We start from the raw sequence: 17,712 nt of genomic DNA, 5'->3' as shown, positions 1-17,712 counted from the left end.
TTCATGATGACTCAATCTGGAGGTTAAGGTCATCACCAACCTCCAAAATGCCAAAATATTTCAGGATGCATGAATAAAGCAAATGAGAAATTATAGCCTTCTGATTAAACTTTTAAAATTGTGAGAATATCCAGAAATATAATGAAGTCTACAAATAAAGCAATAAGATGATTAATAAACTTAGTCGATATTATCCTAACATCAAGAAGCAAGTTTTAACCAAAAAAAAATTAAATTATGTCCTACCAAAGGCATTAAGTAGTTCATTAAGAGGAGAGGAAGGGATATATTTCAAATTGAAGTAATGATAAGTAATGAGCTCTTGGATCATATAATAATCTAATTAATGAAATCATAGGAATACACTGAGAAAAGATTTAAATTTCTTGCTGATTTGACACAAACACTGGCATCCATAAAGATAACAGAAAATTCATAATACACCATGGAAATTAGGACATGAATGTCATTGATTCAAAGAGTAAGCTAGAAACTCAGAAGAAAATCTCAAGTGCTCTGAAATTTCATAGCTCGTATGCGAAGGAAACTTGATAATGGTTTGCTCAATTTCGAAAATTCTACATATTTTCTTGACATTACAAGTTGTACAGCTGGAAGAAATTTTTTTAAGCTATCAAGATACAAATAAATAACTTTTTAACCAACTACACTAGATACTGGACTGAGTAATCCTTCTATTCTCTTTAGAAAATATTACAAAATTGCTGTCATATAAATTCACAATCCAAGAGTGGGTAGCCAAAATTACTTTTTTTCCCAGAATATTCTTTTTTTTTTATTTTAACATTTCAAAATTACTTTAAAAAGAATAGTATAAAGGTACGTCCAGTAGTTAGTTAATAAAAATAGTTATGATTTCCACTCTCGTTCCAGGAAAATACTCTCTTTTCAGGCCTAATTTTGTATTCTTTTACATAAAGGCGAAGGCAAATATTGTTTAAGTTGCAGTTCTACAAGCCCTGGATCTGTCAGCACCATGGGAACCTGGACCTACCCCTCCCACCCTCTCTCCCTCCCTCCTAATTCTAACCCTTTTCCAGACAGACAGACAGTGGCAGGACAGAAGCTGAGCAGCATGAATGGAAATTCTACCCCCTGTGCTCTTGTCCTTAAAGGTCAGAGGGATTCACCCACCAGCAAGCAGAGTCTCAGGAACAGACAAAGACATTGTTTTCACCAAACCATCTATGAACTCCACACAGAACAGCTAAATTGAACATGCTTGGCTTCTTTTTTAAATTATTTCATTCTTTTCAAAAGTAAATATTCCCCTGGCATACGGTGGCAGAGTAAACGCAGAGCTCCCCTCATTCTCTGATGAAAACATGGGTGATTGGGTGGATTTCCATCCACAAGGAGGCCTGGTGTTCTGCTTGCTCTAACCTGAAGGATGTTATTTATTTGTAGACTGTGGTCTCCTTTCTAAGAAAAAGCTCTTTGTGTCTTAAATAAGCATTTGTTGGTACATCAGACACACTAAAACTAAAAATGTTTCTCTAGAGAGTTTCCTTTTCTTTATTTCCTTGATTCTTATTTGCCCATGGTTGGGCCTCAGATATTGTCTCGTACATTTAGTTCAATGGAAAACTTTATCCCAAAATGTAACTCTATAGTCATGGTGTGTTTTCCACATGGATTCAATTCAATTCAACTAACCAGGGAGGGGGGAGGTCTCCCATGGGTACGGGTGCTGTGCTGGGCACTGGGAAACGCAGAGGTGAAACATGTGTCAAGGTGACAGGTGTTGCTCTGGGGATAGGACCAGGTGTGAGAACAGAAAGAGAAAGGAACAATCAATCCTGCCTGGGCCAACAAGGTAAAGAAGAGTGGATTCAGCCCTGGTTCATGGCTCTCCGGGGCTCCAGAGAGGAGTCCAGGTGTCTGCAGGGACAGTGGGAAGTTGAGGGCAGAGCTGTGGGCTCCCATTATCGCTTTAAACAAAGCATACCTTCTCTACCTGTTGAATTGCCTGCAAATCTGCATTAGAGTTCTTTGAAAAGGGCTTCTGTTCTGGAAAAACAATTTTTAAAACTGCTAAATAAGATGCCCTTTGATTTTGAAGGCTAATAGAGTTAATCCAAATAGAAAGGAAATCCAGTGACTTCAATCCCTTTAGATGTTAAAATTCCCAAACCTACTTATACACACCTAACCTTCCTAGCTCTTCGGATTCTCCCTCTTCCATCAACCCTCTCTGTTATGTACCAGAATGTAGAAACTTTGATGGCCCCCAGGGCCGACTAGAAAATTCCTGGCTCAACCTAAAAACTTCCAAATCAGACTCCAAATTCATTTGTCTCCAGTTATCCAAAGATATTGTTTGAGAACAATTCTCCCTGGATCTCTCACTTTCCTGCACTTGTGGCAAACAGAGGTACTAGCAAATTCAATTCCAGACTGCCTTTTCAAGAATGTGTGTGGTAAATTCCTGGGGAAAATAAAGATGGTGACTCCTTCTGGACTTGAGGGAACTTTTGTTTGCTTTCAGTGTGACAAAAATAATATCTCCCTCCATGAAAAACTTTGGGCAGCTTTACTTGTGGTCCATTATAAAGGATGGGGAGAGAGGTAGCTGAAGCCTGGAGCCCCTCAGCTGTGACACAACCCACTGGGTAAAGCATCCATCTGGGTCTCTCCTCTTGTCACAGTGTGTCACAGTGGGACAAAGGAGAACAGCGCAAAAATGAAATTGATGAGTCTGTGCTTTGAGGAATAAAACCCTTGATCTCTGATTCAGGAATCTACATCTCTGTCAGCACACGTGCAACTCTGGCAGTCGTTCTTGTTAGCTTGCATGCAACATAAAATGTCAAATTGTTCTTGACAGGCCCCCCATCTGTCAGGATAAACTAAGTTAAGCTGCAGTAGCGCATAGCCCCCAAGCCCCAGAGGCTCACAGCAGGAATTTGTTTCCCGCTCACCCTTCCATCCTTTGCAGGTCAGCTGGCAGCTCTGCTTCCATGTTGTTGACCTAATTCCAGGACACAATCTGACAAAGCAGCCACTCTCTGGAACATTGTAAGCAGCCAAGGGAAAAAACAGAATGTGGGCAAAAAAGCCACCCGTCTCCAAATCCTCCATCTAGCAGTAACAGGACAGGTGAGTGGATTAGACAAATGTGGTCTGTACACGCAGATACACTCATACATCGAATACTACTCAGCTATATGGGGGAAAAAGATGAACTCTTGCCATCTGCAACAATGTGGACGAAGTTGCAAGGAATTATGCTAAGCAATGAGTCAGAAGGAGAAGACCAAATACTGAACGATTCCATTCATATTGTACTATAAAGAAAACAAAACGGAGGAACAGACAAAACTTAAAAAAAAACCTTAGAAATTTAACTGTAGAATTGAGGCTATTTGAGGGGAAGGGTGAAGGGGGGGTAGCAAATATGGGAGGGGGCCTAGTGGTCCATGGTGGAGGCTGATGGGTTCTCTGATGGTGGGCGTGGTGTGATAACATACATCCAAGAAGACGCACACCTATTCCTCTAAAGCACACACAGTGTTGTAAACCAATGTGACCGCAGTAAAAAATGATTAAAAAATGATATTTTAAAAAAGAAGAAGAAAAGAAATGAATGAGAATCTTCAGAGGGGGCAGGGAAGACAAAGAAAATATAGGACCTAAATTTGTCGACCGGAGCATAAAGGCATTTTTCGGCATCGAAACCATCGAAGTTACCCTAAGTCATTACGTGGGGGTCAGAAGTTTTTACTTAGAGGAGGAAGAGTAAGATGAGGTGGTCACAGAAAATGGAACTGAGTTATTATAGTTTGTCTTCGAGAGTCCACTGGTGTCTGAGACTGTTCTACTGGGGAATGGACACCTTGCGTGGTGTGTGGCAAGCTTGCATGCCCTAACCATGGCACTGAGATACGTGCCATCCCCTGTGCTCCCAGGACTGCGGGAGACTTGATTCAGTCTGGAGACCCCAAGTGCCCTGTCCACAGGTCTGGCTAGGGCCTCACTCATAAGGAGGGCCTCCTGCAGGGCCAGCCCAGGGAACACACCCCCAGACACCCTCCTGCAAGACAAAAGCCTGGAAGTCATCTTTGACTTTTGTCTCAGTTTACTCCCCACATCAAATTGATTTTATGTTCTAATGTCTCGCACAACCACCCACTTCTTGCTCTCCCTGTAACCACTAATGAAGTTCAAGTTCTAACTTCCTCCCTCCCTGGCTGTTCCCAACACTGCAAAACTGATGGCAGCCTTCCTCTGATTCTAAGGGTTCATTAGCCCCTTTCACTCTTGGGGCACAGTCCAGCCGACTACCTTTAGCAGTCTCGGGTGCTGGCCACTGTCCCATCTCTGGCTTCATCCTCCACTTCCCACCTGGCTGCTTCCAGCCACACTGGAACCTCCCTGAAGGCCCCCACACGAGCCTTGATTTTTCATGTAAGGACACAGACAGTGCTTCTTGTTGTCCCTGGAAATCTTCTTAACCTCCCCTCTGCTCGCCACCAGCCCCCTCACCAGACTCACCTGGCTAGTTCCTGCACGAAAATGTCAGCTGTGAATTTCCTGCTTACCCAAATCTCCCCCAAATCTTTCTAGGCTGGATAACTGGCCTGAACCATGTGTTCCCAAAGCAATTTGTATTTGCCCAAAGCAGAGAATACAACACTCTGTGTTGCCGTTTGGGTTTTTTATTTTTTATTTAACTTGTTTGTGCCTCTACCTAGACCAGTGGGTCTCTGCGCATTAGAATCACCCAGGGACCTGTTGAAAAAATAGGAATGCCAGTACAACAAGAAACCCTGAAAGAAGATGACAGGTCTTGTCAGTTTTACCAAATAATCCTCATGGGCCAGAGATGGGCACCACTACATAGGCCATAATTCCTTGAATTCAGAGAATATTCCAGATTGATCTTTGCTCTCAGTACCCAGCACAGGAAACAGCATTCGGTATTTGGTGCCTGTATGAATCTCTGATCACCCCAGTTGGGTCGGCAGACTGAGAGCTCTGCAGAGAGGAGATGGAGAAGAGATGGGCCTTGGAGGAGAATCTTGCCTTGCAGACTCAGCCCTCAGTGAGCATGCATCGAAATCAGTCTCTTCCGCTGTTTGGTGCAAAACCACACAGCTGGAGTTGTGGGTGCGGTCTCTGTGGGTGTAACACCATGTGATTCTGTCCTGCTAGGAAGGCTTTGGAGTCAACCAGCAAGGGATGCCTCTGCACAGGGGGAGTGTAAATGTGGGAGAAAATCTGACCTTTCAAGGCTTGTAGATTCCATTACCTCTTCGCAGCAAGTGCATGGATGGATAAACTGAGGCTCCAGGAGTCCATGAGTGGCCTTGTCCTTGCATCCTCATTAGAACAAGACAGAGCTGAAATCAACAGTGGGCTTCCTAGAGAGTGATGAGACACTGACTCTAGTTTCTTGCCTCCTAGAGCAGGCCCCTGGGACACACTGCCTCCTAGTGGCCAGAGAGATGCATGTGAGGGAGGAATCACTGGCTACAGAGATGGAAGGAGAGGATAATTTTGCACCTGAGTGACTCTTTTCACCAAAAAGGGGATCATGTTAGTTCCGCTTGAGAGAAGGGAGGGACCTGGGGATTATATCCAAGACTCCGGGGCCCTAATGAACCTGGAAGGCAGAGGTCTTTGCCAACAAGGCATTGGCCTCACCCACCCCAGAGTGCCCACTTTAAAATCTTCTCAGGATCCTGAGGCTCCAAGATCCCTGTCCAATAGGGAGACAGTCTGGGCAAGCAGGTGGGGGCTGGGGGTGTGTTTTCTCTCAAGTTTGTGGGGCCAGATGGCTTTGGCAAAGGTCAGACCCTGGTTCAAATCCTATGACGAGGGTCCTCCCCAGCCCTAGCCCCTGAGCATGTGATGATCGGGAATATAGACTACTCACCACCCCACAGTGTCACTGTGGTCATGGTTCTTGCAGGAATCTGCTTCCCAGCCGCACCAAAAACCCCTCGTCCCAAAAGGGCAACAAAAAAATGGAGAGGAACGCAGTGACCCAGGGAAACAAGCAAAGCAAATGTGACGTCTCTCGTGCTGTCCAATGCTCTGGCTTTGCTGGTCTCTGGGGTGACACCCACTTCGCAGTGCCAGGGGCTCAGTTCCTGCCTCACCTGACCGGGTGGCTCGGGCCAGGCCACCCCAGGCTGACACTGCTGAGTACCTGGGACGCAGGACTCCCAAACTCACTTCCTGTCTGCAGGTCCCCACATGCAATGGCTCCAGAAAAGGGGGACCAAGTGCTGTTCTGAATCTTCTCAATAGCTGACAGCATTTAGGTTCTGAGCAGCAAGGCCAGAATGTTCTCCAGCCAAGGCTGCTTCATCCTGGTCATCGGTGTGCAGTAGAGGGGTCTGGAGGGAGGCACCCACAGCTGGAGCAATCAGAAAAAGAGACGGTGTGTCTTTAAGATGAAGGTGCTGGGCAATCATCCATCTTCCCTAAACACAGACTCGCCTTGTTCTTCCATTTCTGGCTGAGTGATAAAAACGTTAAATGTCATTTCCTGTATCAGTGGTTAACCACTAGATGCTGGATCAGAGATTTACCAGAAGTGCTGAAGTTAAGGAAAAAAAAAAAAGCACCCTGCTGTTTTCACTAACCCTTTCTTGCACCCTGTGGGAACTAGTTAACCTTTTGGGGGCTCTGAGAGGGCGTTTGTGTGAGAGGTTGTTAGATTTACCTGAGCAATAAATGTAGGGCCAGATTTGCCAAAGACTTTCTTAGGCTTCATACAGGAAGTGAAGGGAGGCATAAGGGCACCACCCCGCACCCCTTCCCAGCTGGTGAGGGGGAGGCAAGAGAAGGTGGGAGTGACCATCGTCCCCAGCCTCCTTTGCCCACCATCTCACAGGTTCTCCACAATCGTCTAGTTTTGTTGACCCAATGTGTCACAGAGACAGTGGCTTTGCCTCGTTCTCCAGCTTCCTGCAACATAAGTGTCAACCAGAGACCAGCAAACTTATGGGGGACAGCTGTACCCCAGGCAGGCAATGTCTGCACATGAGCAGCTGTGGTTTGAGGGCTGGAAAGCCCAGGCTGATCTGCTGGTGTGTCTTCCTGGACTTCTTCGTTCAGTTAACTGAGTAGAGGAGAGAAGGCCGGGCCCAGCCCCAGGGAGAGGCGGCTAACTGCAGGCGGCCCACCTCAGGCTTTGCTCACGGCCCCCTCATCAGCCATGCACTTTCTGCCCTCAGGTGAGTTCCATGGGGACTACACACAAAGCCACCCAGGACTCCACCCAAGACACCTGCCTTGCAGGTTCCCCTTGCCTCTCAGTTGAAGGGCTCTATGTAGTTCCAGCCACTGCATTTGCTACCTAATCCCACCTGGGAGGTCCTGGGCACACACACCAAGGACTCCTGGTTCCTCCCCTCCACCTCTTAGGGTCAACAATTCTGGTTTGTCTGGAGCAAAGGGGCAGAACTGTCACTATTTTTGTGTGTTCCAATAAAACTTTATTCACAAAAACAGGCAGTTGGCTACAGGCCTAACTTTGCAGGCTGACCTCTGATCTAAAACATTAATATGCCTTTGGACTTTCACAATTAAAACTAGGAAAGTCCCCAGGCAAACCGGAATGACATGGTCACCTACAACAGCCAAGTGTGTTACAGGCAAAAACATGTTCTGCTAAAGCTAATCATTTAGAAAGGGGCCTGCCGTGGCTGTTCTAGGAAGGCAGGGCACATGGTAAAGGCTCCCCTGGGGGAGAATGGACATCGCTGCTTCTCTCCCGCTACTCCTTGCTCAGACCATCCTCTCCCGAAGTAGCAGTTATCAACGAAAATCTGAACTCAAATCAGAATTGGAAGGGAAGAGATGGTGGAGGAAAAAATATATTCCACCCAATTTCTTCAGGTCTATGAAATTCAAACCTATTTTCCTTCTCACAATCTTGGATTACAGCACCATCAGCCCCCCAAGTACCCAAGATAGACAATTTATAGAGTGCCAAATAACTCCTCACTCTACCTCCATCCTGCTCTCTGTTTTTCATCAAGTTCTGATGTCCCTACCTCCTATGATCTCGCCTGCCCACTCCCTCTGGTACTGCCCACGCTCAGCCTCCCTCATCCTTTAGTCAACACCTCCATCCTCTCCAGCTGTGATTTTTTCTCTCCCACTAGATGCTCCCTCCCCTTCTTTTAGATTAAATTCAATAAACATCTCCTGACTCCTAGATCAGCACAGGAACGTACACATCACTTATCTTGAGTTCACGTGACTTTGGACCACATTTCTTATGGGTGCCACATTTTTTTTTTAATTTTTTTTCTTTTTTTAAAGATTTTTATTTATTTATTTATTTATTTATTTATTTATTTATGCAAGCACTGGGTAGTCAGAGGTGCCGGAGGGTGAGAGAATTCACCAGAGCCAGAGCAGAGAGTAGAACAGAGAGAGTGACAAAGTGCACTGCTGAGGGGAGCAGCGGGCGGCAGGAGAGGTCTGCGCGCCATGTGGGACCCTCGCCGGTGGCCTGGGAGCAGCCGGGGATTGAACCAGCGCTGCAGAGGCTGTGGGCAGCTTTGCAACCCAGTGCTCAACCGCTGTGCCACCGGGGAAGCCCTGGGTGCCACCTTTTTGAAGGTCATCTGCCAGGTCTCAGTGACTGAGGAAATCTCCCTACAAAGCTGAGGATTTCCCTCCTGTGTCCTGCTTCACTTTCCCCAGAGCCCTCAGTACATCACCATGACTACTAGTTTATATTTCCATCTTGTCCACTGGCTATGGTCCCCTAGTGTTTTATTTAATCTTATTTTCCCAGGGTCTATTCCATACTTAGACAGACAATAGCCATTAGACAAGTATATATAATGAGATGGGATAGAGCTAAGGGGAAATATTGGCTGGGTGCTATTTGATGAGTCTTTAGCAATTTGACTGTGTAAAATTCAAAGGCTATTTGAGACATGGAACCAATCTAAATGTTCACTGATAACATGTGGAGATCAGTCTATATACTCAATGGAATATTACTCAGCTATGAAAAAGATGGAATTGTATAAATGGGTCTTGAGGTGGTTCTTCCAAATAAAATACATCAGCAAGTGAAAAACAGTTTCACTCATTTGTGGAATATAAACAATAAAAGCAAACAAGCTGGCAAAACACAATGAGAATAGCTCTTACATTCTGTGAAAATTATGGTAGTTACTAGAAGGTATGAGAAAGTGAGGAGGAAGTTGGAAATAGAGGGAGTAAGATGATAGAGCACTATGACAAGGGGAGATTTGTCCAGCCACAATTCATAGTAAAAGATCCCAGGAATTCTCAGTCTTTGAGCTAGAAGAAAACTCAGCTAGAAGAAAAATCTGATGTAGAGAATCTAAGTTTTTGTTCACAACAGAACATTTTCATCCATTAGAATTTCACACAGAAGTCAAGTAGGTCAAAAAAAAATTTAAAGGCACTGCTCTGTATACAATAATAACAAAGGATCTGACACATCTGCCTCTCCCCAATTTGCATCTCCCCCCTACCTTATAAAAACCCTAAGATACTTTCCCAGACTCCTGGGGCTCTGCTGAAGACTGTTTGAAAACAACAGTTCTGATCTACCACTTTGCTCTATCAAAACTACAGCAAATGTCCCAACTCCTGGGTCCCTGAGCCAGCTTCAGTTTTGTTTATTTGTTTTGCTTCTATGTTTTGCTTCTAACCCTGGCTGGCACTGTGTTATGCATTTGACTATTTGCACAACGCCTGCTCCCTCTCCGAGGTGCTGCTGTCTGTCTTGTTCACTGTGGACCCTGGGGGTGGTACATGGCAGGAGCTCAATAGACATTTGTTGGGAAAATGAATGAAAGGACTGGAAAAGAATCCAGATCCAGCTGTCTTGATGCCAACCCAGTCTGCTCTCCCAACCCTGTGACTGTCCTACATACAACAGCCACATGAGCTGAGGCCACTCTGCTGCCTAGCAGAGTGTTGTTCTAAGTGAGGACGAAGTGGCCCTGTACTCGCCACCATGGCAGCCATATCTGGAATATTATGTTAATTTTTGGAAATTATATTAAGGTAAACAAATGTGGAAGGGGTGAGCTCTAGGTGATATTTTTGAGGGCTAACGGTGCCAGACAAATTATATTTTTAGGGCCTCACTGGTGGTGCAAGGGGTTAAACGTCAGCACTATGAAGCTATCCACAGCTACTGCAGCATGAGTTTGATCCCCAGCCAGGGAGGTGACCCACATGGCGCAGCAGACCTCTCCTGTCTCGCCTGCTGCTCCCTTCAGCAGTGTGTTTCAGTCAGCCTGTTCTGCTTCCCACTCTGTCTCTGGGGAATCCTCTCACTCTCCTCCAATCTCTGGCCTGTACCCAGTTCTTGTATGCATAAATAAACAAACCTTTAAAAAAAGACAAATTACATCTTTATCTCATTGAATCATTGCAAGCAGGCTATGAGGTAATTATTACACTCCCTTGACATCTGAGGAGATGGAGACTCAAGAGAGTTTAAGTAATTTCTCCAAAGTCACACAGCTAAAGGGCTGGGGTTGAAACCTGGCAGAGCTTTTGTTTCTCTCTGGGAGGGGGTTGCTTAAAAGGGCAAGCAGAGTGTGGAAGGACTAGATATCATGCCAACTGAGATGTTCATAGGTGACAGAGGGGTGGAGGGTGAGGAGAACATGACAGCCTCGAGCCCCCTCAAGGAGCATGCTGGGGGAAATGCTGAGACTCAATGTCAATGTCACCTGCCTGGTGAGGCAGAGGAGATTGCCTGATGGGAGAAACATGCTCCAAACAGTTCAAAATCCATTCATTTGGGCTGACTGCCACCTGCGCCCATCACCCACACTTGCCCATCCCACGCGCCGTATCTAATCTGCTGTGGGTTCTCAAACGCTATGTATCGGTGAATATTCCTCTGAAATCATGGCCTGAGGAGCAATAGTGGAGGAAGAACTGCCCAAAAGTTGTAGTTGTGTTACAGGCCCTCTCCCCCAACAGTTGGAATCATTTTCCCAGCGGCTGGACTTCTAGGCTTACAGCCACAGCAGAGGGGCTTGTTCTGCAGAAACCAGGCACGGGATCCAGGAAACAGCCCAGATGGTGGGACTCCAGGAGAGAAGAGGGGATCCCCAGTTGTGATGTGTGAGTGCCAGGGCAAGCTCGGCCACAGGTCCCCTCTCTGACGGGCAACGCTGACCCAGGTCATTCTCCAGGCTGCGGGAACCAACCCACCCAGACTGTGTCCCCTCATTTGGTCTAACCTGGAGGGCAGACAGCAGAAGAGAAAGCTCAGGGGAGACCGATCTTTCCTCTCCTAAACGTCTGCTCTGTTAAAGGCTAGCCCAGAGATTGGTCCTGGTCTCAGGCTCACTAGAGTGAGTCTGAGCTTTTAAAGACACCGAGGCCACTTCGGCAATATGCTGGCTCAACTTTTGGATGATTAAAATAAAATCAATTACTAAGAACTGGTTTTCTGTTCCAGGGCCAGGTCATCTTCCTCCCACTGTGCCCTGCCCCCTGCTGAAGCACTTTTACCAGAGCTGGGTTTTCAGAGCACACCCTTCTTGTGGGTGTAAAGACAGCTTCGCATTGGTTGCATACAACCCTGACAGCTAGGGGTAGGAACGGATGCTGCAAGGGGGAGTGGGGAGACCCCAAGGTCAAGGTAGCACCCTGTTTAACACATCAGAGCTGCAAGGACCTCTTCAAGCAGCATCTAGTCCAGGGACTATCAATCTCTTTCTGTAAAGGACCAACTAGTCGATACAGTTGAGCCTTGAACAATGAGGAGTTAGGGGTGCTGACCCCTCCAAAGTGAAACTTTGCATGTAACTTTTGACAATCCCCAAATTTAAATACAGGCATCCCTTGGTAGCCACGGGAGGCTGGTTTGAGGCCACCAGCCTCATGCAAATACCTAAATGCAGAAATGCTCCAGTCCGTCTTCCATCTACATTCTGCATCCCCAGATTCAACCCACCAGCATCACGAACTGGCTGAACCCATGAAGGTAGAGCCCTAGCTGCGTGGAAGTGGGGCGGGCAGTTCCAACCCCCGTCGGTCCAGGGTCAACTGTGCAAATGAGGGGAATCCACCCAGTCATCTCCGAGAGCATGTCCTCTGCAGGCACCCTCCCATCCTCAGCCCGCTCGGGGTGGCTCCCCCGGGACCGTCAGCAGCGGCACGCCCTGGAGCACTTCACTGCCGGCTGCCCTCACCAGCAACCATCCCTTGGAACAGCTAGCTCTGATGTCACTGTAGGATAATGACTTCTGGGCAGGAAAACTAGAAATGGAAGCAGATGAAGTGTCTATTTTGGGGCAGATGAAGTCGTGGGAGGATACGTGATTCATGTGTTGAGTGCTTTCAGAATAGCACATTTCCATCATCTTCTGGAAGGCAGCAGGTCAGCTTCCCATGGGGTGGTGGGTGAGAACGATGTTGGAGGGTTTCTCTTTTAAAGGCGGTGTGGGGGGGGGGCTCCCTAGTGGCACAAGGGGTTATGACACAACCTGTGAAGCTATCCGCAGCCACTGAACACGAGTTCATTCCCCAGCCAGCCAGGGAGCAAACCACATGGTCCAACAGACCTCTCCTGTCTTGCCCGCTGCTCCCCTCAGCAGTGTATTTTGTCAGTCTGCCTGTTCTGTTCCCTGCTCTGTCTCTGGTGAGTCCTCTCACCCTCCACACCTCTGGCCTGTACCCCAGCTCTTGTATGCATAAATAAACAAATCTTAAAAAAAAAAAAATAAAGGCAGGAGGGAGGAGGGAAGATGGTTTTGGTTTCATTCATGTTGTTTGGTTGAGTGGTTGTTGTTGCTTTTTTTCCCCCATTATTGTTTTACTTTGTTGGGATTTATTTAATGACCAGTTGGAGACACAGGATCAAGAGGGAAAGGAAAGAAGGCAAAGCCCCAGGGCAGCACTTCAGGGTTTGATCATAGAAAGAAGGTCAAGGGGGTTCAAAGTCGCAGAGCCAGATGCCTAGGGAACGTGCCAAACGCCCGATGCCACAGTTAAGAAATCAGTATCCGTTTGACAGCTGGGTCTTATGTGATTGCCATCCAAAGGCAAGCGAGGGCAAGGGGAGAGCCCTGGCAAGGACCTCCAAGCCAGCCTGGGGCCATCTTGTTCAAGAATGTGGCCACTCTGTCCTGGAGCCCTTCCCTCCAGTCATGCCAGGCAATGGCAGCCAGGCCCCTGGTCAGTGCTCAGTCCTGGTGCCCTTGCTATTCTCTCCCAGGATATCCAACACCCAAAGAGGGTGGATCCCTTGAATTTGGGTGTCATGTCACTGAATTTTCTGGAGTGCTCAGAGCCTCCAGGAACTTGAATAGAAGACTCTCCTGAAGATACAAGATACTCCTGTATCCCCTAGCTCGTTGTGCTGGTAAAACCAGCCATCCAGCAGGGAGGCCCTGATTTGTAACATTTACCAATTCCCATGTTGTCAATACTCGCATTTGGCCACTTTCAAGTTGCCAATGCGATGTCAGTGGCCCACAAAGTCCCTCCAAGTTGACCTTGGTCTCTAGCGAGGTGGAAGTCATTGGTTCCAGCACACCACCACCCTGCTCCTGCGACCTGGGAGAGCAGAAGTCAGGAGACTGCCCAGGCATCAAATGCATCACCATCCAGGAGCACCTCACAGTTAAGGGACTCTGGTAGGGTCAGGAGGGGGTACAGGGGCTGGCTTCTAGAAGCCCTAAAATGCCCACAGATGATGTAGGCAGGAGAGAGGCAACAGGGTGAATGCTGGGAAGTACATGGGCACCAAACCTCCCTGTGCCACATACCAAAAAAGTAAAATAGAAATTGAGCTTCCTCCTCTTCCTATTTCCTGAGAGGCTTCCTGTCTTCATCCATCATTTCCCAGGGAAAGTCTGACTGACTCATGTTAGGAAGTGGCCATTGGACAGCCCTGAAAAGAGGCGCATCTGAAGAAAAGATGGTGGCTGGAATCCTGGGTCCTGCGCTCTAGCACAGCACTGCTCCGTCCACCTGACCAGGCCCAGTGGCCCCAAGGATAGACTCAAGCTGCCTGCCCCCCACACATCCCCTGTCCTGTTCCCCAGCTTCCCTCCATGTCCCACCAAAATACACTTCCGAGTTGAAAAAGAAAATTCTAACCTCCTTCAACACCTTAGGTTCCCCTCCAGTTCACACAAACTCATTTGTTAAAAGAGTATCTAAGGACAGTAGACTAACGAAGGCCCTTCCCTTGGGCGGTTTCGACTTAGCAGGGATTCTGGGATCGGGGCCAAGTGGTAACACACTCATGAAAGACTCCATTCTGTGTTGGGCTCTTCTCGTCCAACATCTGACACACACGACGAACCCCTTGCTGCCAGCTTTAACGTCCCTTGCCTTTCAGAATTACCCACCTGGCCGGAGCCGTTCACATGCCCTCCAAGCTCCTTCCACTCCCTCCCATGGGAAACAGGAGGCTGGATCCCTCGCCTCCTCTGCGGCTAGTTGTCTAAAACCCTCACGTAATCCCTTCGATGCATAGTTTCCTTATCTGCTTTGTCAGTATGGTTGGACTTTCAAATAATAAAGTTCTACACAACTGTTAGAGTAGAATAAGATCTGTAGAGTTTTTTTATTGAAGTAACACTGGTTTCCAACACTATGTGATTTAGGGGTACAGATTCACGCCTCCTCAGATGTCTGTCATCACCACACCAGTATGCTGCCACCATTTCCACTTGCCCCCTTCACACATCGCTCCCCACTCTCCCTTTCTAGGGAATTTTTTTTCATAATCAAGTACCATTCACTTAATCACAAAAAGCATGTGACATAAGTAGTAATATTAGATGTTAGGGGAACAGGCTCAGAAAGAGGCTGGGAATCATACCCAAGGTGACATGGAGGGGAAGGCCCAACTCAGGCTGCTCAGGCCAGGCAGAGCCCTCAGAGTGGGGTCTACAACCAGGACCCCACAGCAAACCCCACACCATCTTTCCTCTGGCTGAGACACAGCTCCTCAGACAGCATGCGTGTCCCTTCAGCTCACCAGCTTAACCCAGCAAATAACGCTCAGGCACATGCCCTCCCATACCGGGTGACTAGCACGGAGAGAGATGCTCACCGCAAGGCAGGGAGCCAGGCTGTGCTACCTTCACTGAGCCTTCCCACCACCTGTTCACAAGTCCATGTCCTGCTCTTTTGGATTCTAACCCCTTTCTTGTCTAAATACTACTCTGGCTACTCCAAAGAAAACACTTCAATCAAAATGATGTAGGCTATATTCCCTCCCATGTCCTGCAATAAAGCAGGTGCTGATGCCTCACAAGGGGGTATCCAGGAGAAGAGAGTTTTTAATGAGAAAAGGCCCCTGGGTGGATAAGCCTGACTCCCGGGGAATATTCTGGGGGAATGAGGAGTCCCTATTGAAAATGACAGAGGGGTGGCCTCCCCGGTGGCGCAGCGGTTGGGTGCTGGGTTGCGAGGCTGCCCACAGCCTCTGCAGCGCCGGTTCGATCCTCGGCTGCTCCCCGGCCACCGGCGGAGGGTCCCACATGGCGCGCAGACCCCTCCTGCCGCCCGCTGCTCCCCTCAGCAGTGTCCTTCGGTCCTTCTGCCTGCTCTGCTCCCCGCTCTGGCTCTGGTGAATTCTCTCACCCTCCCGCGCTTCTGACTGTGCCCAGTGCTTGTAGAAATAAATAAAAATAAATCTTTAAAAAAAAAAAAAAGAAAGAAAGAAAGAAAATGACAGAGGGGTGGCCAGCTCTGTGATAGCTCCAGCCCTGGAGGAAAGTGAGGGAGGAGAAGGACAAAGACAAGAAATTTATAAGAAGGCTTCATTGTCTAATTAAATTCACAAAAAGAGGATAAAGAATAATTCAACGTAGAAATATGAAATAACCACTAAAAAGAAGGCATGCAGAGAACTTAGGGAAAGATAAACTGGTTAAGTCTGTGCAGGAAGTAGTCTGGTTGCTACCTGTTTAGAGCAGATTATTCACCAGGAACCAGGACAAGAACTGGATGGGTGGGTTTCATTACCAGACAGTTTTAAAGAGTGAGATCTTTATTTACGGATTATAATGGGAATTTTCCAAAGATTTATGGGATTTGGATCTGGTCCATCATTCTGTTTCTGAATTGAAGGAACAAAATGATCCATTTCATGGATGTGCACATCCCCCCAAAAGCAATTCTTATCACCCCCAAAAGAAATATGGAAAAGAAAAGCTGGGCTTCCCTGGTGGCGCAAGGGGTTAAGCACCGCACAGTGAAGTTATCCATAGCCTCTGCAGCACGAGTTCAATCTCCGGCCAGGGAGCTACACACATGGCACAGCAGACTCCTCCTGTCTCACCTGTTGCTCCCCTCAGCAGTGTACTTTGGTCTATCTGCCTGTTCTGTTCCCCGCTCTGTCTCTGGTGAATCTTCTCACCCCCCGCACCTCTGGCCTGTACCCCAGCTCTTGTATGCATAAATCAATCTTTAAAAAAAAAAGAAAAGAAAAGCCATATATAAAATACATGACTCACTTCCTCCCCTTCTAAACACCACAAAAAAAGGTATGGAGTAGAGGGGAATATAAAGGAAGATTTCCACTGATTCTTAACAAAAAGAATGAAATAAGAGATCGAAGAAAAGTGTTTGCATCAACCAAATGACCTGGGGTGGAAGAGCACTGGATTAAAAGATGTTATTGAAACCCAGATGCCAACAGTTGGCTCCACGGTCACAAAAACAGAAATGGAGCCAGGAGGTTGACATTATTTATGTAAAAAAAAAAAAAAAAAAAAGAAAGAGAGGCTATGACATGTGATATGAATGATGTTCCCATTATTTTGTGATGGTAAGAGCCAAAATTCACTTCTCAAAAACTGGAACTTTGGCAGAGGTATAAAGAGGGGATAAGTTCCTGATGGAGCAAGACAAGATTACAAATACAAGAGAAGAGATCAGTGGAAGGGCAGCCTCTGAACCCCCCCGCTGGCAGCGGTGGGCAGCCGTGTGAGGGAAGCACTCAGGGAAAGCGGCCCTGAAATCAAAGGTTTTAAGAGAAAACCAGAGTCCCTCAAGAAGAAGCAATAAACAGAGACCACGATGAAGAAACTAACGGATGAACTTTAACTTACTACAGAGAAGTTTCTAGAGGAGTTGGTACAAAGAAGGAAAATGTGGGAAAAGAAAAAGTTCCATGGAGAAACAGCAAAGCAATTGCCTGCAAAGTTCTCGAGTGTGCTACAAACGTAGGAAGAAAAGGCCAGATGAAGAGACAAAAGTGGGTAGATTTGAATGCATGATTATAATGGATAATTAAGGAATCTTTATGAAATCGTCTCCAGGAGGAGAAAAGATATAAGAAGAGGGAGCCAGCAGACTAAGTCCAGTCTGCCTAGAAGATGACAGAAATGCATGACCCATCAGCCAACAACCCGCATCCAAGGAGAAGCCCCATGTGTGGAGAACCAAGGACTCTGGCTCCCCTCTCCAGGGACTCCTGGGACACCTTCCCGTGGCATCTGGGGGGAAGGGTGAAAACATGAATGACAAGAAACTCATTTCTTCTTTGGTTCAGTCAACATCTGTAAAGTGATATCTCAGTGCCTGCTTCTATAAATAGGAAGCACGGCCAAATTTTCTTTTTTTTTAATTTTTTACTGAAGTAACACTGGTTTATAACATTACACAGGTTTCCAGATACAAATAGAAGCAGAAAGGAGAGGGTAAATATTAAAAAGGTGTCATTTTCCAGGTAAGGTAGAACTAGGTTCAAAG

The sequence above is a fragment of the Talpa europaea genome (genome assembly GCF_964194135.1).
Source record: "Talpa europaea genome assembly, chromosome: 15".
Taxonomy (NCBI): domain Eukaryota; kingdom Metazoa; phylum Chordata; class Mammalia; order Eulipotyphla; family Talpidae; genus Talpa; species Talpa europaea.
The sequence above is the reverse complement of the archived record's forward strand: the minus strand, read 5'-3'. Positions refer to the sequence as shown.